The sequence below is a fragment of the Apus apus genome, chromosome 15 (assembly GCF_020740795.1).
Source record: "Apus apus isolate bApuApu2 chromosome 15, bApuApu2.pri.cur, whole genome shotgun sequence".
NCBI lineage: Eukaryota > Metazoa > Chordata > Aves > Apodiformes > Apodidae > Apus > Apus apus.
In genome coordinates this window covers 1,844,857-1,859,380 of record NC_067296.1, presented here as the reverse complement: position 1 = coordinate 1,859,380, position 14,524 = coordinate 1,844,857, and the positions used below count along the sequence as shown (strand labels likewise).

Sequence of the window (14,524 nt, the reverse complement as noted above, 5' to 3'; positions counted from 1 at the left end):
TCACTCAGGGCAAATGAGGTCATTCAGACCTTTCTCTGCCAGTCACAAGAACTTCTGGGGAAGGCAAGGAGGCTACAAGCAGCTGTATTGATACATGAAGTCTGCACAGTGATATTGCCATATTATATCAGCCCACATTTTTAAAATCCAAATCTGTACAGGAAAGAGAAATAGAGAAGAAAATGAAGGAGAAGGAATGGGAGCAGGAACAGCAAAAGAAATGGAGGGTGAAAAAGAGAAAGAGAGAAAAAGAAAGAACAAGGAACCAGACACATTTTTCCATAATGGAATCAAAGCCTAGCAGATTAGGGAATCACATGAATGCTTAGCCAGGAAGGAGGAAGAGAGAGAGAGAAAATTTCTGGGACCTTAGAAACAAAGAAAGATTGCTCAGAAGAGCAATCCAGCTGCAAAGGTTTCTCTTCTCCCCTGATCCCTTGCTGCTTTCCCCATCTCTGCCTAATTTTCAAAGCTTTACATCTGGAGAGATGTGAATGAAAATGGCATTTCTGTTTCCAATTCACATTACTTCCCACCTGATTCATGGTCCTAGTACAAATCTGAAAACCCAACATGTAAAACTGGACCACTTTGCTCAGGAAGGTTTAACAGAAGTGGCTTGGCTGTCCTGCTCAACAGTGAGGGTCCTGCTCTCTGTGCTTCATCCAGGAGCCAGCCAGGGCAGATTCAGATCTCCTAAATAATTGTCCACTCTCTCTAAATGAATTAATCACCTTCCTCATCATGGGCCACAAAAAACATGGCTTTAACATGGCTACCAAAATGGTCTGAGGGCTGGAGCAGCTCTGAGCCAGGCTGGGAGAGTTGGGGTGTTCAGCCTGGAGAAGAGAAGGCTCCAGGGAGACCTTATTGCCACATTTCAATACTTAAAGGGAGCCTATATGAAAGGAGGGGACAAACTTTTTAGCATGGCCTGTAGTGACAAGACAAGGAGTGATGGTTTTGAACTGGAAGAGGAGAGATTTAGGTGAGACATTAGGAGGAAATTCTTCCCTGTGAGGGTGGTGAGACCCTGGCCCAGGTTGCCCAGGGAAGCTGTGGCTGCCCCATCCCTGGCAGTGCTGAAGGGCAGGTTGGATGGGGCTTGGAGCAGCCTGGGCTGGTGGGAGGTGTCCCTGCCCATGCAGGGGGTTGGATCTGGATGATCTTTAAGATCCTTCCAACCCAAACCATTCCATGATTCTATGAAGCTTGTAGTGACACTGCTTGGTGGTAGAGCAAGCAATGCATTTGCAAAGTTGAATCCACTGAACCTCTTTGCCCCTGACACTGTGACAGTTAAGGCATTATTTTTTTCTACAACAGGTATTGAAGAAAACAGCCTCTAATCCTAAAAATCATTAATAAAAATGATGTTGATACAAACTCCAACATTAGATATTAAATTGGAATTATTAATAAGCCAAGAAAAAGCTGTTAGATGGTGAGCTTTGCCATCTGCTTTCTGGACAAGCCAAACAGGACCCCTACAGGCTTGTGGCACTGAACTACTTCTTGCTCTAATATGCTCTGTGGGTGGCCAAGGGTATTTTGACTTTCTTTGTGACAGAGGATTAGGATGTTCATTGCTAAATCCAGCACAAACTCATTTTGTCACAATAAGGCTGGAGGTCTTGCTCTTATTCTTCTGGTAGGCTGTGACCATGAGGCTGTGCACAAAATGTTCTAGCTCCTCTCCTGAAGCCAGGGTGTCCTTCACAAGGTCCAGTTGCTTTGCCTTTTGCTGTGCAGCTGGGAACAGACTGAAACTCAATAGTTCTTGTACCCCCAGTGAGCAGAGGTGGGCAGCCAGGACCATGTTCTGCTGAGGGGCACAGCAGCACCCAGGGCTCCTTCTTGCCTGTCACCTTGGAAGGTCATGGTAACTGCAGGACACTCTGTAGTCCACAGGTAGAAGAGGGGATGGGCATCCCAACTCCAGAACTGGTGTGATGGAGGCCCTGGGATCACCTTCCCATTTTTTCATCCTGATCTCTGTCAAGGGATCAAGCAGGATGTGTCCTGAAGACTTGTCTCACACCCTTCCCAAGGAAAGGCTGAGGGAGCTGGGTTTCTTTAGCTTGGAAAAGAGAAGACTAAGGGGTGACCTCATCAACCTTTTATAAGTATGTAAATGGTAATGTCAGGAGGACAGAGCCAGGCTCTTCTCAGTGATGTCCAGGGATAGGACAAGGGGCAACAGGTGCACACTGGAGCACAGGAGGTTCCACGTAGAAGTGAGGAAAACCTTTTCCACTGTGAGGGTGACAGAGCCCTGGGACAGGCTGCCTGGGGAGGTTGTGGAGTCTCCTTCTCTGGAGACTTTCCAGATTCACCTGGACATGTTCCTGTGTGACCTGCTCCAGGGAATCCTACTCTGGCAGGGGGGTAGGATTAGATGGTCTTCAGAGGTCCCTTCCAATGCCACCATTCTGTGATTCTGTGCCATTTACTGAAGTTGTTCTAAGTGCCACCTGGTTATAACTTAGAGCCTGTCCAGCTCTTTTTTAAAAGACCACAAACAGAAGCTTTCAACCCCCAATAGATTTCAGTGTTTTCATTAGACTTGTGCTCCTCTAGAAGTGGTTGTCTTTTTTTCCTTCCTTCTATTTCTGCTCTGGCATTTGAAGCTCACAGCCCACTGACCATTTCTACCATAGGAGTTGCATTCAATAACTTAAAAGCTGAATTAAACTTCTCCAACTGCTGGGGCAGAAGCAGCAACATCACCTTGGCAGGGCCCCCTGGGCCACTCACGTTTTAAGCTGCCTTCCTCTTCTAGCAGAGGACACAGTACATGCATTTTTGCTTGAAGAACTTCAGAGCTAATCCAAAGTGTTTCATTGGTTTGGGATCAGCCCAGCACTAAATTGTGTCTTCTCTGAAAGTCTGAATATTTGCCATTTTGATATATTGGGAAATACCAGCTGTTTTCACGTGTCTGCTTGATCTTCCCTTCTGCTTTTACACTAGCCCAAGAAGAGCAACCACTGCTCCAGGATTCACTCATCCCCTTGTTTCCAGCACCCAAAGACAGGAGTGCAGCTCTTTAGGTCCCAGTTTCCTGCTTTTAAAAACTCTTACTGATCTCTCCTGCACCCTTTCATGCACCCTGCTTTTCTTCTGCTAGTGGCCAGCACTGGAGCAAAGCCCTGAGCCCCACACAGGGGACCAGGTCTATTCCACAGGGGTTTAACACCACCCAGCTGCTCACACTCCGTGGTGCAACCCCAGCCTTCCCCTTGGAGCTGCTGCAGGGGCTCCCAGGCTTGGGGCACTGCAATGCTTCACCAGCTGGATCTCAACCCACAGCCTCTGTGGGCTCTGCTGCCAGAGCTTTCCTGCAGAACCTTTACGTGGCCATTGGTTCCCTGATATTTAAGAAATTTATTATCCCTGCTCCACAGGAAGTACCCTCTGTGCATCTTTCCTCTCTCCCAAGGAGCTGTTGACAGAGCTCCCATGTTTTTCCAGCAGCTTCACAGCTACCTAAGAAGCATCATTCAGAACACGTTCCTCCACACTCACAAAATGCCACGTATCTCTAGTCCTGCTAAGTCAAGGCACATGACAGGGCTGCCTATAGAGAGCCACAAGGACTTTTGATCTTGCCAGCAGCTTGGTTGGTAACATTTTAGGGAAAGCTGGTAGAAACATGACTCCCCTGCTGATCCTCTCCCCGTTCCTTGGTGGTTAGGCCTGGTTACTGGCTGGTCATACCCAGTCTTCTCCATCTCCTCAAGTTCACATTGAGATGGAACACATCCAAGCCCACCTGATGGGGCATCCTTGAATTGGGGCAACTTCCCTCTGGCCTGCTCATTTCACATCACATCCTAGTCCAAGATGCCAGCTATCTGAACATTGCAAGCTCCCTGATTACACTTGGACATGTTCATGAGAACTGAAGCAATACAGTCACTAAACTCACCAATTTAATAGTTTTCTTGCAAGGAGATCAACATTTTCCTTGGACTTGGTCTTCACAGTATTTTTTTTTTTTTTTGAGATATTTTCATGTAGGTTTGGTCCCTTGTTAACTAGATCCCACTCTGGCTTTGCCAGTTTTCTCTGGGTACATTCATGCTATTCTTTCATCATATCCTTAGTAAATTGCCCTAAAATCCACTTCACCTGAGGTAAAAGACTGCAGGTCAGACAAATGGACTCCTTACTGCATTTGCCTGAGCCTCAAACTGGTTTCAGTTTCCATCTTTAATATTGCTTCTTATTTTTGTTAAGAAATATGAAGAAATTATAAATGCCTGTTGCATTCTCTTCTCTTTGCCTTCTCTGAGGCCCTAGCTCTCAGTTCCTTGAGTTCTTGGAGGTTTACTAGGCTTTTTTTTTTTCCTCCCCTCACCCTATTTCTTCATCTTCCATTCCAAGGCTCATGAATTTGACTGCTGAACTTATGAACAAGCTGGTTTTAAAGACACAGGCACACAGGGCCTCATCCCACAGAACTCTGAGCTCATCCCAGGGCAACATTCACCTTTTCCCTCTCTGCTTCCAACTCCAGGGAGGGTTTCCTGGACCAGACAAGTGGGGAACAGTAGCAAAACAGTGGGTAAAATTCACAAAACTTTACCAGTGAGAAAGGACCCTTTAGAAATACAGGTTGCCAGGTGTGTTTTAACACCAACCTTCACTGTGTGCGTTCACGTGCATCAGCAGAGGGTGGCTGACCTCAGCCCAGGTGGGCCCCTCACAGCCCCCAGACATATCAGGAGTTCTTTGACAAGGCCCCAGAATAACAGCAACTTTCCAAACCTAAAATACCACCATTCTCTTGAACGTCACCTCCTGACTGCACCAGACCAGCAACAAGCTGCCAGTTCCAGGCTTGGCCACCGACTGACCTTAGGATACTGTTGAAGATCTAAGGCAGAACCCCATGCAGGTTGCCTTTTCTGGCAGGAGTTCTGAAACCATGAGAGATGACAGGCTGGTCGTGCCACAGTTGCACGAAGATGCAGTCTCTGCACTCTGAGCTGCAGGACTCCTCCAGAGCCAGCCCCCAGCAGCTGACTTCTGAACTCTCTCCCCTGCCACACGTGTTCAGCCTTGTCTCACACCATGGTCAGGGTCGGAAGGGACCTCTGGAGATCACTGATTCCAACTCTCCCTCCCACAGCAAGATCACCTAGGGCAGGTGACACAAGTCTCACTAGCAAAACATGTCACCACCACCCCTGCTTCCACTCTGCCTCCTGACCCAGATCCCTTCCTCTGTAACAGGTACGTGTCACACCCCACAGCCCACGGTGCTGGCAACTAATTCAACCTACATGACAGTTCAAAATACACTCCACAGAAGGTGAGAAGGCCAGCTGAGCTCTCCTACAACACACTGGGACTAAACGTATGGATCAACCAAGAACCAGTAAGGACAGCATGAATTAGAACTAAAGCAGAGCCTGATTTCATACCAGCTCCAGCCTCAGTTGGGCTTTGCCCTCTCAGACTGGGAAAACCAACATTTTCTTCTGTGGTGAAGACAAAACCCAAGCAGAGACACCTAAATCCACAACCATGGCCAGTAACCTCAAGATACCAAGTCAAGCCCTGGTACCCTTTTATCTCCACCCGGTGCACAGCTGGGGTTATCTGTGTCTGCACTAACAGAGCTCTTGGGCCTCCCCAGCTCAAAGTCAGCCTTAGAAAAATGTCATTTTCACCTTTTATTTGAAACAGCCTCATTCTGAAGAGACAGCAAAGCAGGGCAGGCAACATGAGCACAAAGAGACCTGCATGGATCTAAGACGACCAGTAGGACTGGTCACTGGCAGAGACACACATGGAGTGGTTTCATGCCATGCTGTCCTAAAAGAAGGGCTACACCCTGTGAGCTTGTGGGGTGGATTTCCATCCAGCCTGGAGGTTGCTCTTGTAATTTTTGCTATTAACAATTCCATAAAATTCCATTAGGTAACACTCCCTGCTGAGCACTTGTTACTCCATCAATGCTTTGATTCCAAAGAGCAAATCAGCAGGAACAGACACTAAAGAGGAATCCAACTAAGGTTTGATTTTATCAAATGCTTTTCTGTTTCTTTCACCATTCTTCAGCAGCATGAAGAGCTTTAGCTCATCACTCTCCAGCAGCTGGAAGTCAACACACAAATTTTTCAGTAGTCGTGGTCCCAATTAATAATTTTAGACTTGTAATTTTGAAGAGTCTGAAGCTATTTTTTTTGAAGTTATCTTAACCCTTGTGCTCTGGGCAGAGTTACATTCCTGGGTTCACAAATTCATCTCTCCACCCTGCACCTCTGTTTTGGTCCAGCTGAAGATATTGTTTCCTGTGTGGCCTCTTCTCAGTAGATCCCTTGACAAGTTCTTTTGTAGCAGCCTCTCAGGAGGCATTTTGACTTGGCTGGACTCTGCTCCAGAGCAGAGGCTGCTGCAGCCCCATCCTCATGGCCACACCATGAGAAGCATGTCATGCAGAGCAGGGAAACCCACCCACCTGAGCTCACCATGGACAGCAAGCTGCTGCAGGGAGGTGCCCTAAGTCCTCACTCCTCATTCCTGCACCAGTTAAACACACTCAAAGGCAGCTGCAGGTGAAGTGGAGACAGATCCTCCATGGCTTTCTCCCCGAAAACCTCCATCACTTGTTAAATTTACCAAACTGGGGAAAGTAATAAACTTCACAAAGAGACTTACATTGTTGTAGGAGCACAAGGCTTCACGAGGGCTTCAGTCCTCTGAGTTACTGGCATGCAGCACAGAAGATATTAGCAGCTTCCAAATGTTGCATGCTCTTTGCATGCTCTTTGGGGGGCTCTGCAGCAGGGGTGAAAGCCAGAGAGACTTTGGGGCTGCTAAGTCACATCCACAGCATCAGGAAGCAACTCTTGTCCATGTTGTGAGGTCCCCACAGAGCACTTTGCTTTCCTTGTCACTAGAAAGTGCCTCTGCTGCTTCTATCACTAGCAGACAGGCAGTGCACTGAGTGGTGGAAGACACTGAAATTGAAAAGATGTTCTAGCTGAAAATATACAGAACATGCTCTAAAATACCCCATTTAAGAAGCTGAGGGAAAAAAAAAAAGTCTGAGTGCCTAATTAGGCAGCAAACAACTCCTGAGTATCCTGGGAAAATAATGGTTTAGGACTATAATTGTGACTTGGTAGAGCTGGGCTGAATCAATTATTTCACTGTCAAAAGAATTAGTTCATGAAAATATCTTAAGATTTATACTGCATTTTATGTTACCAGTCTTTCATAATTACAATTGCTTCACTTCATTCATCTCTGAGTCAGACCAATTGACCGTTACACGCCTTGAGAACTTATTTCAGATGTTTTCTGCCTGGCCTGCAATTCTACTCTAGAGTCTGAGCCTGAGTCTTGCTGCTCTTGCCACTCTATTTTGCCTCCTTCTTGTGTTTGGGGTTTTTGTTGTGGGTTTTTTAAAGCCTTTTCCAGACTTTAATCCCTTTATCACACCTGCCTTTCCTTACCAGCAGCACCAACAACCCAAAGTAGCCATTCAGTTCTCAGGCCATATCCCAGTGACCATCCAGACTTCTCCAGTATCATTGCTTTCTTGTCTTCACCTCTCACTTTACATAATCAAATAATCTTTCATCAGTTGGAAAAATTTTGTTATTAGTTTCATTTCATCAACTTTAGGCAAATCATAGAATCCCAGACTGGTTTGGGTTGGAGGGACCTTAAAGATCATCCAGATCCAACCCCCTGCATGGGCAGGGACACCTCCCACCAGCCCAGGCTGCTCCAAGCCCCATCCAACCTGCCCTTCAACACTGCCAGGGATGGGGCAGCCACAGCTTCCCTGGGCAACCTGGGCCAGGCTCTCACCACCCTCATGGCAAAGAATTTCCTCCTCTGAGGGTGGTGAGACACTGGAAATGCTGCAGCTGTGCAGTGCATGCACCTGTGTAGAGCTGGAGGCAAATCTGCTCATCCCAGACCTCCGTACTTCTTCCTCCCCATGGAGGTGGGGGTGACTCTGTCAGCCCTCCTCACCTACACTGGGCAGGCTGTCCCCTTGCTGGGACCCACAGTGGGAGATGCTTTGGGCTGACCCAGCCAAGACGTTTGTGCTGGAGCGTTACCTCCTGCAAGTTGAGCTCTGGGCATGGGAACTCACCTGGCAAGGGTTGAGGGACAGGTTGGTCCACAACCACAGGACCTTGCATACCTACAGCTACCTCTGCAGTGACAGTCTGAGCTGCTGCTGGGTCTGAGCTCTGCTCGTATTTGAGGAGACATCCAGTGTGAAGCCTTGTTCCACTTGCAACAGCAGCACAACCTGAAGATGAACCAAGTGTGCTTTAGAGAGGATAAACTCCAAAACAACTGAAATGTAAAACATCTGAGCTGCCTTCTGCTATGGCTGCTATTCTGCAATTTAATTCCTTGTCAAAGCAACTTTCTCACAAGGCCACAGTAAGTGGCTGTTCAGAAAACAGTAAATTTATGCCTGTTTTTCTCTTTCCCATCCCTATATGGCTGCTCTGGGCTTGTGCTCCATTCAAACACAGGAAGGAAGGAGACAGCTTGTAACAGCATGGGAGTGTGAAACCAGCAACAACTCATTGAAACTCCAAAATAAGGGTTTTGTCAAATCAGGAAGCAGCAACAATGGAGCATCCCCACGAGGGAGGTAAGCCCAAAGTGACCCCACTGCAGGCCATGCCTTCCCCAGCAAGACCCAGTCCCACAGGGTCTGGCCAGGAGAGCCAGAGCTGGGTGCTTCTAACAGGACCCATCAACAGTCCAGGACAAGGAGAACAATGAACCAACTCTGGGGTCCAGCCAGGGAGCCCAGCTAGAAGCAAAAGGACTATAATAAACTAGATGAGGGGGGATTTAGATCAGATTTTAGAAAGAAAATCTTTCCTGTGAGACCAGTGAGACCCTGGCCCAGGTTGCCCAGAGAAGTTGTGGCTGCCCCATCCCTGGAACTGTCTATAAGATACACCTAAAGCCCATCCAGGAGATGGGACCTACCTCTAAGGGGTATCCACCCAGGCCACCAGCTGCCTGCTGCATGCCAGGCTACCCCGGGAGGCAAGTAGCCCTACAGCATAACTCAAGAAAGGGCCAAACCCCCAGGCTTGAGCTTAAATGGGGCACCAGGTGGGCAGGGCACGAGGGTGGGAGCCCCAGGTGAACCTGGTCAAGGCCATTAAGTCCTACTAGAACACTGAAGGCCCTGACATTGCACAGCCATGCTCAAGGTGTGGAGGCCACAGACCATTCCCACTGCTGCAAACTGCTCCCTCAGCACAGGGATGTGCTTAGGTGTCTGCAGTAACTGGGGTGGCAAAGACTGCAGGTTCAATGTGGTCCAGAGCTATTAAGGTAACAGTGAGAAAGGATTGTTCTGTCCTGGCCAAATCCCCATAATTAGGGCTAGACCTGCAGACTCCCTCTATCCCATTATTTCATCCCATCCACATTTGGAATGGACAGAATCTGTAACAGGACAGACATGGGTTCCCCATCTCCAGTTCCCAGGCAGACTCTGCAAGCAGAGCTGGGACCATCATTCTGGGGGGTTGTTTGCTTTCTTGGGGAAGCAAAGAATAAGAGGGCACAGATTTGTCCCCAGAAAATCCTGATGATTTTTTATTTTAAAGTAGGGAAAAGCAGAGAATCATGGAATCATTTTGGTTGGAAGAGACCTTTAAGATCATCAAGTGCAACTGTTAACCTGGCTCTGCCAAGAAAAGGAGAGGGAGAGAAGTGGGGGAAAAAAAGAGTCCTGACAACGGGAGTCCAGGAGAAACTGTGAAGAGCTGGTGGCATGCAGGATGGTGGGGTGGGAGGCACATGAAGAAAGATTTAAATGCTAATTAGGGTGAAAATCAAAGCTTGGGCGTGGCCTCCAAGAGCTGTGCTCTCCAGCAATGCTACTTTCCAGGGTGCCAGGCTCTGCTGAGCTCCCACTGAAAACAGCTGCTGTCCTGTGCACAATCCTTGCTTCGGTTCCAGGTGCTCTGCTTAGCTCGGATTCAATTTGCCCCTTAACATTTAAGAGCTCAAATTTATGCTCTCCCTTTTAACCAGCTTCTGAGCTGCCACAAAATGAGAATTGACTGCAAGGTTCAAGCAAAGAATTGGTGTCAACATCACTTTCAGGTTTGACTGTAAGCTCAAGCACACCATTTATTTGAACTGCACCCCCAGCATTAAAACTACTGCAGGTTCTCACAGATACCATGGAATAATGTGCTATCACAAATTAAAAGCTGCCCTATTACAACCTATAAAGCTTCACTGAGCATACAATTACAGCTTCTAAAGATTCCCAGACTGTACCATTACAACATATAAAATGTGCTAAATATTATACATGTGTTAGTTAATCACCCAGGGCTACAAACTTACAGCATGGAAGAGATTTGCTTTCCCCTCTCCAAGTGAAGTGTCCCAATCAAGGGGGATCCACGAGCAGAGACAAATTCCAGCTTGCATCCTAGCCTGTTTTTTGTTTAAACAGAGGAAAAAGAAATTACCTATAATTGTTCTGATATTATTTACCTGTATTCCTTCCCTTGGATTATAACTATTCAGTTATAACTATTCAGTATCAGATAGGCAAGGCTTTGCAGAGACTATTCCCTAAGAAAAGGCAGGGCAGGAGGGACTACAGGCTTCAGGGGTGCCTCCTTTCACCCAGTGTAGCCAGGAAAAAGAAAACCTGATATGCTTAAGAAATCACATTAATATTTAACACTGCGCAGTCAAATGCAAGGAAGAGCAAACCGAGAGCAGTTCAGTTGCAAAGGGCCTTTTTGGATATCAGTGAGAACTATTTGCTAAAGGATCAATTTTTGTCCTGCTTCAAACTGTAAGACTATATTGAACATGGGTGCAAATAGCTGGAAAACATAACAGTTCTCTTAGTTTTTTGCCCCAGTTTTTACTTGAGCAAGTTTTAACTTGTACGAGCTGGTACTCTCTGGGTACACAGAGGTGGCCAGAGGGGAATGGCTGGAAAATGACAAACCCAGACCATCCCTGGGCTCGAGTTGAGGAGCTGGAAGGGGTGGCAGTAGCAATTAGTTCTCCCCTGTGGCACAAACCCCAGCCTTCCCATGGTGTCACAAATCCAGCTGCCATTTGAGGGGGATGAGCACAGACTGAAAAACCAAACCTGTAGGAAATACACCCGTTGGGTTGCTGAGGATTGCAGGATCAGGCCCTGAAGGGGGGCAAAATCCCAAAGGAATTGAAGCTCTGAAGGAGCCTGCTCAGGTTCAAGTACAACAAGGAATCCCAGCATCCTGCTCCCAGCAGAAAACCTGCATTTCTTTTGTAAAGAGTAAGTCAGCACCTTGATTTTCAAGGGATAGGAAATGAATCATGATGGCCCATGAATTTCATCACAAATCAGAAGCAGGAAAGAGCCCCTGAACCTGAGTGCAACCAGTGACTCCATCTGGAGAAGGGTAAAATGTTCAGATGGTTACGTGCTGTTGTTTCTTTTTCAGATAAGCTCCATTTTGAATGGAATAATAAAAGCTTCTTAGATAGGGGGTGGGGAAACCAGCTGGCTTTGTGGAGGAGGCAGTACACTTTATCCTTTATCAACTCTTTTGGGGTTGCTTTTTTTTTCCCCCTCCTTTTTTATGTACATGTCTGTGTCTTTTTTTTTTGGAAGGCAGTGCCAAGGCTCTTCTTGCCCGAGAGGCTGCAGCTTCTTAAAGGCAATAGTTGGTCCTGGACACTGGAGAGAAATTTGGAGCCCTCAGGATGGGTGGTGAGAGGTGCCCTCTGCGCAGGTAGGACCCAGCTCCTTCAGGCTGTTTCTCCTGTCCCTTTCCTCTCCAGTTCCTGCCTCTCTCTCTTTCAAAACCCTTTAGTGATACCACACATTGTAGAGGAGGATGTCACCCCTTGCTCAGTCAGGACATTGTCCTGATCTGGTTTTGAGGTTTCATTTTTCAGCTGCAAATATACAGAAGAGTTTTGGGGGGAGGCTCGTAGTTACTATGTGATTAGAAGATGCCTGATTCATGTGTCCCATGTTTCTGAAGGCAAGGTTAAGGGTTAAAAATGGGTATTTTAAGGGCTAACTGATCTTTTGAATGAGTTGCTGAGAGTAGCTGTCATTTACTTATTGTAATAAGCTGCTTTTGCAGATGGAAAAACGTAGGCTTTGTGATTGAGACACATCTCTAAAGAAAGGTGCCAGAAATCATCTTATATCTTGAATTACTGCTGAAAACCCTAAAGGTTATTTCCTCACAATACCTGGGAATAACTTTGGATATAAAGAATCTCACAAACTCTTAACAAAAAGAGAAATATTTGAAATCCTCAGGTCTGGAGAAGGTGCCTACAGACCTCAACGTTACATTTCCTGTTTGCCAAAGATTTATCTTTAGTAGGAATTTTTTTCCCAACTAGCACAACTTAATGTTTTAAATTATTAACGTATGGAGTTTATGTGTGATTATTATCAGTAACATAAATCACAGGAAAAATACATTTCTATGCTATGCATACAAGGCCACACAAAATTCAGACTGATGCTCAGCTGTTCTTAATTTAAAACGCACGCTGCTTTTTTGCAGTATATTTCAATTCTTCTTGTGTGTTTTTATCCTTTGTATAATTTCCCATTGGGCTTTTGTTATTAGATTTTAAAAATTCGCCATAAAATATGCAGGGTTTTTGCATCTTTAAAATACAAGGAATTAATTTTCTTGGATTTATGGCATTGCTTAAACTGCAAAAGTAGCAAAAAAACCCAACAGCGTGGTGGTTTTTTCCTACCAGTGTTTATAGTCACTCTTTAACTCACAGTTTTGTGAGGATGTCAGGGAAGCAATTTGACAAAATCATCTTTATTTAAAAGATCACTGAGTGTTTCCAATGTGCAATAAAATATATACAGAACATTTTATTTCTAAGTATATGGTAATAAAGCCTGTCAGTAACGATCGATACTAAATGTGTCGAAGCAAGCCTGAAATACAACAAGCACCTCTTAAAAGCTCTAATTTAAAAAGTGATTCCATGTTTTGTTTAAGCTTTCTTTGTTTCTTTTCCTTCACTTTCTCAATTAGCATTAATTTAGAATATCAAAAGATGAGCCAGAACAGCTGATTTGTACAAGTTTCTGGGTTTTACAAGCTGAACTTCCCTGCTCATAAACGTTTTGCTTCTCTGGGAGAAGCATTTGTGACTTCAGGAATTCCTCTGAAGAGCTGCTGGTGACTTTGCTTCCTCCGAGCATTGAAGTTACCTTCAAGGAGATGAAAGTACGTATCCATTAACCACAGATGGTTTTAAATATTTGGGGGAAAAATCCCAATGAATGGGTTTTATGAGTGTGTTTCTCTATAAACACCACGAGCGTCGGATGCCAAACCTGCCGGTCCTGACTCGCCGTCCCGCCTTGCAAGGGCACAGAGTTCCCTGCTGGTGTTATTTGGTGATCAGTGTCTGCTGCCAGAAGATTATTCTTTGAAAATTCAAACCCAGCAAGTGCCACTTCGATGAAGATTTTGATTATGTTTCACTCTTTCCTGAGAAGTATCCACAGAGAACAGACACATTCATGTTTGCATTGGTCTGTGCGCTCAGCCCAAGCTTAGTGCTCAATTTTCTTTTCCATGATTTTACAAACCTTGGGACAGACACACTCTCACTGCCCATTTACAGAAAGTTTTGAGCTCTTAAAAGCCAGACACACACTAACTACCCATTTACAGAAAGCTTTGAGCTATTAAAATGGCAACATTCACTTTGAACTTCGCATAACACTTTTAACAGAGATTTAAAATATTGACTGAAAAAATTTAAGCAAGAATTCAAGAGTCACTTCAGCAGATTTTACATTTCAAGGGAAGTCTACTGAGTTGTTTTATAGTCTACGAATATGCATAGATTCTTTTTTGTTCCCTGGCTCCCACACACTAAACAGATTTTTTTCCCTTATTCATTCTTGCTTTCAGTTTCCAAAATGCAAGAGAAGTTTTTACCTTATTAACCCAGAGATTCAAAATGCTGTGCTTTCCTTCAAGATATGAAACAGGTTTTGCAGGGTGCATTTCAAGGTTCTTCCTGCTGAAGAAATGCAAGTTGCAGTTTGTTTTTTTTCCCCCATGACAGCTCAAGTTGTTTTATGCTCCTTCCAGGTTCTGTGTGGATAAAACCAATTTGAGTCGATTGTGACTGTTGAAAATACCATGTAATTTTTGCTTGGGTTTTGCTCTTTTTAAAAGATCTGCTTCGAAGTTCGAAGTGTTCAATTGGTCTGTGAAACAAAGTAAAGCAGGTACGTGCTTTGAATAACACATCTTGCAAAAATTAAAAAAAGAAAACATAGAAAATGCAGGTGAAATTGCACTTCCCTTATTCATAATGTTGGCTTTTCTAGATATTCCGTGAAGCTGAAGAAAGAAAACCCTTGCTGGGTTTCAAAAGGATCCCAGGATCCTTTTGATCAAAGGAACAAAAAGGTAAAAAAAAAAAAAAAAACACTTAGAAAAATAAAATCTAGACTCACAAACTTCCAGGCACTGGTTTT

The 14,524-nt window shown here is 45.3% G+C and overlaps 1 long non-coding RNA gene across 2 annotated transcripts in view; it reads right to left on the bottom strand.

The window, feature by feature from the left end:
* LOC127390826 (uncharacterized) overlaps positions 1–10,644 on the bottom strand; it is a 28,511-nt gene extending 17,867 nt beyond the window's left edge. For both annotated transcript variants that reach the window (XR_007890962.1, XR_007890963.1), the window contains exons 1-2: positions 10,372–10,644; positions 8,177–8,287 (exon numbers count right to left, since the gene is read on the bottom strand). This is a non-coding gene — a long non-coding RNA (uncharacterized LOC127390826). The remainder of the gene's footprint in view (positions 1–8,176; positions 8,288–10,371) is intronic.
* Between the last annotated feature and the right edge of the window lie 3,880 nt (positions 10,645–14,524).